This window comes from Silene latifolia, chromosome 3, assembly GCF_048544455.1.
Source record: "Silene latifolia isolate original U9 population chromosome 3, ASM4854445v1, whole genome shotgun sequence".
NCBI classification, from domain to species: domain Eukaryota; kingdom Viridiplantae; phylum Streptophyta; class Magnoliopsida; order Caryophyllales; family Caryophyllaceae; genus Silene; species Silene latifolia.
Window position 1 is genome coordinate 133276471 of NC_133528.1, and position 9343 is coordinate 133285813.

The 9343-nt window shown below is 38.9% G+C and overlaps 1 non-coding gene across 1 annotated transcript; it reads right to left on the reverse strand.

Annotated features, from left to right (window-relative positions):
- Positions 1–7485: 7485 nt before the first annotated feature.
- Positions 7486–7592, reverse strand: LOC141650514 (small nucleolar RNA R71). Its single transcript, XR_012546541.1, has one exon. It is a non-coding gene; the product is annotated as a small nucleolar RNA R71 (small nucleolar RNA).
- Positions 7593–9343: the final 1751 nt, after the last annotated feature.

Sequence of the window (9343 nt, forward strand, 5' to 3'; positions counted from 1 at the left end):
GACCCACCTTATGAAAGTTTCGGTTTTGAGCCTTAATATTCCATTTTCTTGCTCCTTGATGAAGGATTTGAAGACCCGGAGGAAGACTCGTGCATTGTGGACCGTTTATTTGAAGATTAAAGAGATTTCGAGGTAATGCTGATAGGTTACTCGACAAAGTGTCGAAATTTTGTCCCTTAGCTTGGTTTTATACTCTTATTTGTCTTAAAGTTTGGTCCTTTATGCTTCCCTCATATGTGTGGTTGAATGTGTAGATTTAGTAGTCATTTTACATGCTTACTTGGTGTATTTTCACAACTTGTGTCTCCATGTATGTTTCGGGTATGGAGGTTTGTGTCGGACGAATAAGTCCGTCTTTGTATGGCCTGTTTTCATGTATTTTTGAGCACTGCTAGGATGTGTGTAGTGGTTTTTATTCACGTTTTGGTTGTGCTTTGTTTCCTTCTCAAACTCGTCTTCCATGCCGTCTTAATATTGACCCAATATGGACAGTTTTGGACTCTGTTTGGGGCAGTGAAAGGACCAATTTAGACTCTGTTTTGGAACGAATTTTTGTGGCCTTCGGGACTGCTTTGTGCCTGCCTCATACATGTCAAGATCATCTTGTTGTTACTTAGAAACTCCGTCTTGCATATGTCTTTAAAACCCGCTTGGATGTTATCTTGAAATGGTTTGTATAGCTCGTTTTATACTGTTGTTTTGGGCTGTTTGGTCTGTCGTAACAGGGTGTTTGTGGGGTTGTCCCACGGCTGTTTGGCATCCGTGGATGGTGTTTTTGGGTGGTCTTTTGCAGGCTGTTTATGGACTGATTTCGGGCTGTTTTTGGGTGGCAATTGATGGTTAATATGTATGGTAAAATTAGTATATATGTCCGTCTCATGTATGCTCATAAAATCGTCTTGTAAATTACATGTTTTGTGTTGCCTTGAGTAAGTATTTTTGGGCGAGTTTGGATCCGTCTTGTGTAGTGTTGGGCATGATCATGGGGCTATCTGTGGGCCTGGCATGGGCGGCTGGGTGGTTGTGGTGGCTGGCAGCACGACCACGGCCCAGCCACGGCTCATGGTGAGCACGGGTGGTGGATGACTTGTGTACTTAGTTTTCCTTTCTTCCCTTCTTTGTGGGTTGTAATGTTTATGTGTTGGGAACATTATATATCTTTTATTGGGCTCACTATGTTATATTTGATGGGTTCACCATATTTCATTTATTGGGTTTGTTATGTTTCATTTATCGGGCTTACCATATTTCATTTATTGGGCTTGATATGTTTCATTTGTTGGGTTTGTCATGTTTTAATTGTTGGGCCAACCTTATATTTTGAAGTGGGCTCATGAATGAGTCACATGTGTTTGTTTTCATTTTATTCCGTAATTTTACACGACCTAAATATTTCGTTAGCGCTTGTTATATTTTATTTAACCGACATGTTTATTTATGAAATGAGATATTTATTAATATAATACAAGTGTGTAAGAATTATTATAAATAATTACTTGTAAAGAGTCGTATTCTTGTAGAAATACCATAAAACTATCGTGTATGCTTGATATACATTTTTGCCCTACTTGTGCTGTTCTGGCAAGTACGGGTTTGGCCTACTTATGCTGTTCTGGCAAGTACGATTTTGTGCTGTTCTGGCAATTGCGGTTTTCGTCACTTGTGCTGTTTTGTCACTTGTGTTGTTCTGGCAATTGCGGTTTTGGATTCTGGTGCTGTTTTGGCAAGTATGATTTTAGTCACTTGTGCTGTTCTGGCAAGTGCGGTTTTGGCTACTTGTGTTGTTTTGGAAAGTACAATTTTGGTCACTTGTGCTATTCTAGCAAGTGCGGTTTTGGCTATTTGTACTGTTATGGCAAGTACGATTTTGGTTACTTGTGATGTTCTGGAAAGTACAGTTTTGGTCACTTGTGCTGTTCTGGCAAGTGAGTTTTATCTTAATCTTTTCCGGGAAAATTTAGCCTAAGAGTAGTAAGTGTCTTGCTTGGTTATGGTCATTGGCATATGTCTTTTTACATGAGAGTTTACGTCTTATATGATTGAATGTAAGAGTCTTGGTCCTATCAGATACTAGAGGTGAGATGCAAGCCTTCTAGTTGGAATATGATAGCCGGGATTGATGTTCCCATCCGTTCTTATGGCGAGATGCAAGCCATAAGTATGAGTGTGACATTAGTAGCCACGTCCCGTGCAATGTTAGTTAAGAGGTTTTCAAAGTAATGGCTATGGTTTCCATTCATGTATTTTGTATTGGTTGATCCCTTACTTATCTACTTCATATGATTCGAATCCTAATCTCATATCTATGTCATATTTCCTTAAAATGCGTGCTTTTGTCTAAATGACCGTATTCTGGTCTTTTATATTATTTAATTATTTCACATGAATAGTTAAGTCTTTATCATGCTATATTGACCTATCTTGTTCCATCTCATTTAATTATCATGGTTAAATATAGGTTTTGATGTTCATATCATTTTTAGTTATCTTACCTGATTTATCTATTTGAGTTCCTTGTTATGTTTGTTTCGACAATTTGTGGTTGGGAGAACCTTGAGTTACTCCCCACTGACTGTGGCTTTCATGTTTACATGAATGATAGGTTTGTGAAGATGCTTTTATGGGGTTTAGACGTGTGAGCTAGCGAGCACTCTGGATTAGTAGTCTATCTAGTAGGATTGCTTAGACCCACCTTTTATCATCTTGTCATTCAAGGGATATATTTTCCCTCATCTTTGACTATCACGTTTGTATAAACTTAACTCCATTTCCGCATACTTTATCTTGTTGTCGGTTTTATTGAACCCGCGCTTTAGACTTTAAAAAGTTTCAAAAATTTGCTAAAATTCCGCATTTTCTTATTGTAATTTCTTAGCTGGGTTTCACAGTAGGACTGATATTATTTCTTGATCGTGCTTATATGTGTGACCTTATGAGATTATATTGTTTTAGTCATTAATCCAATTTTATTGTGACTAATTACTATAATTATAATATGGCAAGTAATTATGATTTAATAAAATAATAAAATAAGATAATAATTATCTCCATATTATATCCTATATTATCTTTAATAATTGTCGGAAATGTCTTAGGATACAATTCCTATATGAAGTACAATGGGATTGAATTTATAACAGTATTCAACAAACATTGATATTATACTTGTAAACTTTAATTATGAACGGGAAGGGAGAAGGTAAGGAACACCTGGCAAAATCATAACAGACATTTAGGATAATGTATGTTTCTCCATGGCTATGACAACTTGTATTTGTCATGTTTACAAATGACTTTACAATGATAAAGGTTATTAAGAGAACAAAGACTGGCTGAATGACTTGTTTATAAGTTTCAAAAGCACCAAGTGTAATACCCGCCCCGTTAGGGACCCGTTGTCTAGTAGTTGACTGACTTTGGACATATGATAGACCCTTGAGACCTTTCATACAAACGGACTTAGCACTTAATGATCTTTAGACGTGGGGAACTCGATCTAGCGTAGGCTACTCGATCGAGTAGTCTAGGGACTCAATCGAGTAGAGGGCACTCGATTGAGTAAGTCCCATACTCGATCGAGTATGGCGGTTTCAGCGGTAAGTTATAAATCGTGAGGTCGTAAACCCCAAATCAGTTTTTCAGTTTCTTTTCTCCTAAACCTAGTCGACGACACTTCTCTACTTCACCCACCTTCAACCCTTGAGATTCCTTTTCACTTGGAGACACCAAGGGGATGGATATTTGGGTCGGGTAGCGGTCTTGTCTTCTGAATGCTGTGTATAGGTAAGTCGTCATCATCATCATCATCATACTTAGGTTGTTATGGTTGTGGTTGTTTGTAGTAGGGTTTCCTACTGTTTGTGATAGGTTTTTATGATGGTTGCATTGCCTTCTTACGGATATATGCAGTATTGATGCTGATTGCTAAAGTTAGGCGGTTTTCCTATTCAATACTGTTGATTGATTGCCTTGTGTGGTGTATAGCATTGTTGATTGTGTGATTGTAATGTTGTGTTTGTATACGGGGTACGTCCTTGGCTGAGTGGAGTCATCTCGGGAATGGCTCACGACCTTGATTAGCTCCTTGTGGTTCCCGCCACAAGGGTGATGTGCACATTAATGGACATAGGTTATTCGCTCGATTGAGATGAGTGGGGCTTAGGTGGGAAAGGCTGCGGTCCCCCACTGGCGGTGTGCAATATCTATTGCGATGGATATTCTGGCAAGACTTTACCTTCGGGTTAGTCAGATGATTACTGGATGATTGGAGTTGGAGATGGATGTGTATTTATGTTGTATCTTGGTTTGTCTGTTATTCTTCAGTTACCGACCTTGTGTTGTTATGTGTCTGCCGTGATCCATTATGGTGAGCATTCAGTCTTAACAGGTGTTGATATATGGAGCTTAGCTGGGTGCATCGGAGGGACGAGTCTTTCACTAAATCCTGACATGGAGTAGTATCACCGTAGTTAATAGTTGTTGCTATCAGTTGTATTTTTCCTTTTGTTGAGTTAAACTTGTATTAAACTTAATTTTTCTTTTATTGACGTTATGATATTTACTATTCTTCGGCAACCGAGATGGTGACGCCCTTATCTGTTGGGGAAGGTCTTGTTAAGGCTCCTTGGTAGATGGGGGTGTTTCAAAGTGGTATCAGAGCGACGATTTTGGAACCTGTAACCAATGAATTTAATGAACGTAGTGAGTCTAATAAAATGAACCTGGTGTATGTGTGTTGGGAGCATCTTGAATTGATTGATTTTGGGTGAGAAGGCGCCCTCATTCCAAAATCCCGGCCCCAATATGCTTAAGCCAGCCATTTCGAATGGGGATATTGAGTCGGGAACTGTGTGTATCTGCGTGTGTAATATGCAATTTGTATGATATATATATGTATAAAGGTAATGTTTTTTGTGTGTGTGGATGATAAGAACATGTGATGCGTAACTATTTATATAATCGTATATGCGTAAGTGTGTGGATGAACGGTAAGATGTGTTGGAAGTTGATATGACCATAATTAGAGCATATTTAGCCCCCGAATTAGCCTTATTCCCATGCTTTTTAGTGCATATTTGGGTCATTTATTGTCTTTAGTTCTTTGTTTTGCATATTCTTTGAGGTTTTGTGTCCTTGGTAGGAAAGGAGTGCAAACCTTACATTTTCATGGCAAAATGAGACTAAATTGATTGAATGCAATGACCAAGCATCAAGGAGAGACAAGATTAGAAGGCCTTTGTACATATTATAGTAGATGGGCAATGTTGAGGAAAGATCCTTGCATCCCCAAGGAAATCCCCAAGGATTTTATGAAGAGAAAGGGAAGAAAAGAAGAAGAAACAAAGCTGAGCAACAATCCGTGCGGATTGTGCTGAAGACGCCTGTCCTCCACCTTCACAATCCGTGCGTCTTCTCCCAATGACGCCCGAGCTGCAGCTACCAGAAGACGCCCGTCTTCTCCCAAAGACGCCCGCGCAGAGACACCTGAATCCGCATGTCCCGTGCCTAAGACGCACGGATTCCGAGGCAGCGCAATTTCGTCTTCTTCAAGCCTCAATGAGAGTTGCCCATCCTTCGAAAAATACCGGCGTTTCCTTGCTCAAATCTAAAAAGTGTAATTACTAATTTAGCCTTAGTTAACCCTAATGCATCCACCTCATTTCCACTATAAATACCCCATTAGTCTAATTGGAAGAGCATGTTCTTCTTAGCAATCTTTAGTGTAGTTAATATCAATCAAATCTCTCTTTAGTTTTGTAATCAACAATTAATCAAGTTTTAATACAAGTTTTATTTCCTTAATCTCTCTTTTGTTCATCCTTTATTTTGGGTAATTGAAGATTATTTGGGTTATTATTGGGAGATTGACAACCTCTCAATCAAGCATCAACTACTTCTTTTATTCTTGCTTTATTATTGGAATCATTAGTAGGTATAATTCTCTTAATCTCTTTTTAATTATTGTTAATTACTTTCATTTATTCATCATGTTTCACTTTGTTGGTATGATTGACAACTTTGCTAGCATGTTCAACATGGTAATGAGTGAGTAGTCACCTAGCTAGGGTTAATGGGTAATTAGGGGAAACCAACATGGGGAATGATTCATGCTTAAATTAATATGCTTTCATGGTTTATTTGCTTGCTTGTTTTGATCTCAACTCATGCACATGTTATGTTTGATGAAATGCGAGCTTATGAATCCTTGCATTTTTTACCCATCACCTATCTTTTCAATGAGAACCGTAAGACATAAACCAACTCGAGTCTCATTAGACCATGCATGTTGTTGAGTAGGGAAGATTAAGTCGACTTGTAGGTGTTGTACAATCTAATCGATTCGGCTTCGGGACCCAAACTTTCCTAGGATTGTAAGATATAACCCAACTCAATCCATCACAACAATAATTGCTTGCTTATAATTTGAGAACATGTTTGTATGATCAATTCCCATGATTCCCCTATGACCCCATGACACCCTAGTGCTTTTTATCAATTGTTTACAACCCTTTTAATTCATCTTGCTTGTTTATTTTTATTGCTATTTAGTTTAGTGACCTTCTACATCAAACCCAAATTGTGACGCCCCTAAGACACCACTAGTTGCAATAGAAATTTCATCTCAATTCCCGTCCCTTGAGATCCGACCTTTACTTGCCTCTTTACTAATTGTAGAGTTGTTTGTGAAGTTATAAATTGTGTTTTGGTCTAGGTGCTTCCAACGACAATTGTTCCGAAAAATAGAATATAGCTCCGAAAATTCCGACCAAAAATGGCGCCGTTGCCGGGGACGGTGTTAACTTGATTTAGATTTCCTTATATTTTTATTAGTTGTGTCTTTCTTTGCCTTGGGGAAGTAAAACTCCTCGAGGTTTGTTCTAATTGTTTTCGAGTTGTTTGATATTTTGCATGTCTAGAAGGTCACAAGGTGATTTGTTACCTTTTGATCGTGAAATTGAAAGAACTTTGATAACCAATAGAAGACTTTTTAGGAGAAATTTGAGAGGTATTGGTGAGGTTGTAGATATTCAACCAACTATTGAGTTCATCAACCCTTTTGCAAGAGAAGGTGAGGAGAACCCAACACAAAATACAACACAAAATCAACCCACAATGCCTAAGTTTTCATCACATTCCGTACCCACCGAGGAGAACCTACCCAATGGTACTCCCACGCCACAACATCTAACCGGAAATTTTATTGCCAAATCCGCATTTATCCAATTAGTCGAAAGAAGCCAATTTGGGGGGATGCCTAGTGAAGACCCTTATTCTCATATGAAAACCTTTTGTGACTATTGTGATGCGATTTCTCAAACCGGTGTAACTCAAGACCAAATTCGATGGGTCTTATTTCCTTTTTCTCTAATTGGTAATGCGAAAAAATGGTTGAAAGGCCTTGATAAGGCTACTCTCGGAATTGATTCTTGGAAGAAGTTGGCTCTAGCTTTCTACAAAAAGTTCTATCCACCGGAAAAGACTAACATGCTAAGAGCTCAAATTACGGGTTTTAAGCAAAGGGATGAAGAATCTTTGTATGAAGCTTGGGAGCGGTTCAAGGGAATTTGTTGCTCATGTCCTCACCATGGACTTAGCGAGTGGTTCTTGGTACAACAATTTTGGAACGGTCTTTATGAAGATTCAAGGAACATTCTCAACATGGGATCAAATGGAATGTTCACCGAAGTTGATGACAATCAAACTTGGAACAAGATTGAGGAAATGGCGGTCCATAACTCACAATATAGTAGACCTCGCAAGGCTACTAGAGGAGGAAAACATGAAGTGGACTCCATTACTCAATTGGGTGCTCAACTTAGTGCTCACATTGACACAATCAATTTGAAGTTTGAAAAAGCTATGACTAGACTTGAAGAAGCCTCAAAATCACCAAAGCATCATGTTAATGCCATGACGGCATCTTCATCAATCCCAAGTGGGGTATGTGAGAATTGTGGAACTTTGGGACATGACCAAAGTGAATGTAGGGGAACAAATGAACAAGTGAATGCTTTCCAAGCATACAAGAGTGGTACCCCTTATTCCAACTATTACAATGAAAACACCAAATTCCATCCAAATTTCTCATACAAAAGCCAAAATGTTCAAAACCCTCAAACAACATACACCCCACCTCCCATGAGAAACCAAAATCAAAGACCCTTTTACAACCAAAACCAAGGTTACCAAAATCAAACTCCATACAATCAACAAAATGACCAAGGTTTTGATGTTCAAAAAGCGGTCCTCCAAATGCAAAAGAATCAATAAGAATTTTTCACTCAAATGCAAAAAGATAGTCAAGCAAAGGAAATCACCATCAACAACATCCTAGCTCACACCAAAATGTTGGAAACCCAATTGACTCAACTAGCATCTTCAAGCTCACAAAGACAAAAGGGGCAATTACCATCTCAAAGTAATCCCCCAAGACATGAAACGGTTAGTGCCATTCACTTGAGAAGTGGGACAAGGTATGAAGCACCGAAGAAGCAAGTTAAGGATGAAGTTGTGGAAGCTAGTGACAAGGAAGAAATTGTGCAAAACTCCAAGGATGGAGAACCATCAAAAGAATAAATTTCAAAGAGAAATGAAGACAAGGTCAAGGAGAAGGATCCCATTGTGATTAGACTTCCTTTTCCAAGTCGTCAAGCCAAGCCCAAATTTGATGACCAACTTGGAAAATTTATGGAAATTGTGAAAAATTTGGAAGTCTCAATTCCTTTCACGGAATTAATCAATCACGTGCCGGCCTATGCAAAATACATGAAAGACATCCTCACAAAGAAGAAGTCGATTCGGAAGCTTGAGACTATCGCCTTCACTAAGGTGAGTAGTGCAATACTTCAAGGGAGTTCACCTCCAAAACTCAAGGATCCGGGAAGCTTCTCAATACCGTGTACCATTGGCGATACCACGATCAACAAAGCCTTATGTGATCTAGCGGCTAGTGTGAGTGTTATGCCGTACTCGGTGAGTAAAAGGTTGGGGATGTGAGAGCTTAAATGCACCAATATCACACTCCAAATGGCCGATAGATCGACGAAAACACCATTAGGGATATGGGAAGATGTTCCCGTAAGAGTTGGGAAATTTTTCATCCCGGTGGACTTTGTCATTGTTGACATGGAAGAAGACTCCAACATTCCAATCATCCTAGGAAGACCTTTCTTACACACCGCGGGTGCGGTGATTGATGTGAAACATGGAGAGCTCACTCTAGAAGTGGGAGATGAGAGTATAACCTTTAATCTTGATAAGACTATGAGAGCTCCACGTTTGCATGAACCATGTTTTATGATTGATCATTATAGCCGGAAGGATGATAGGAAGAAGTCGGAAC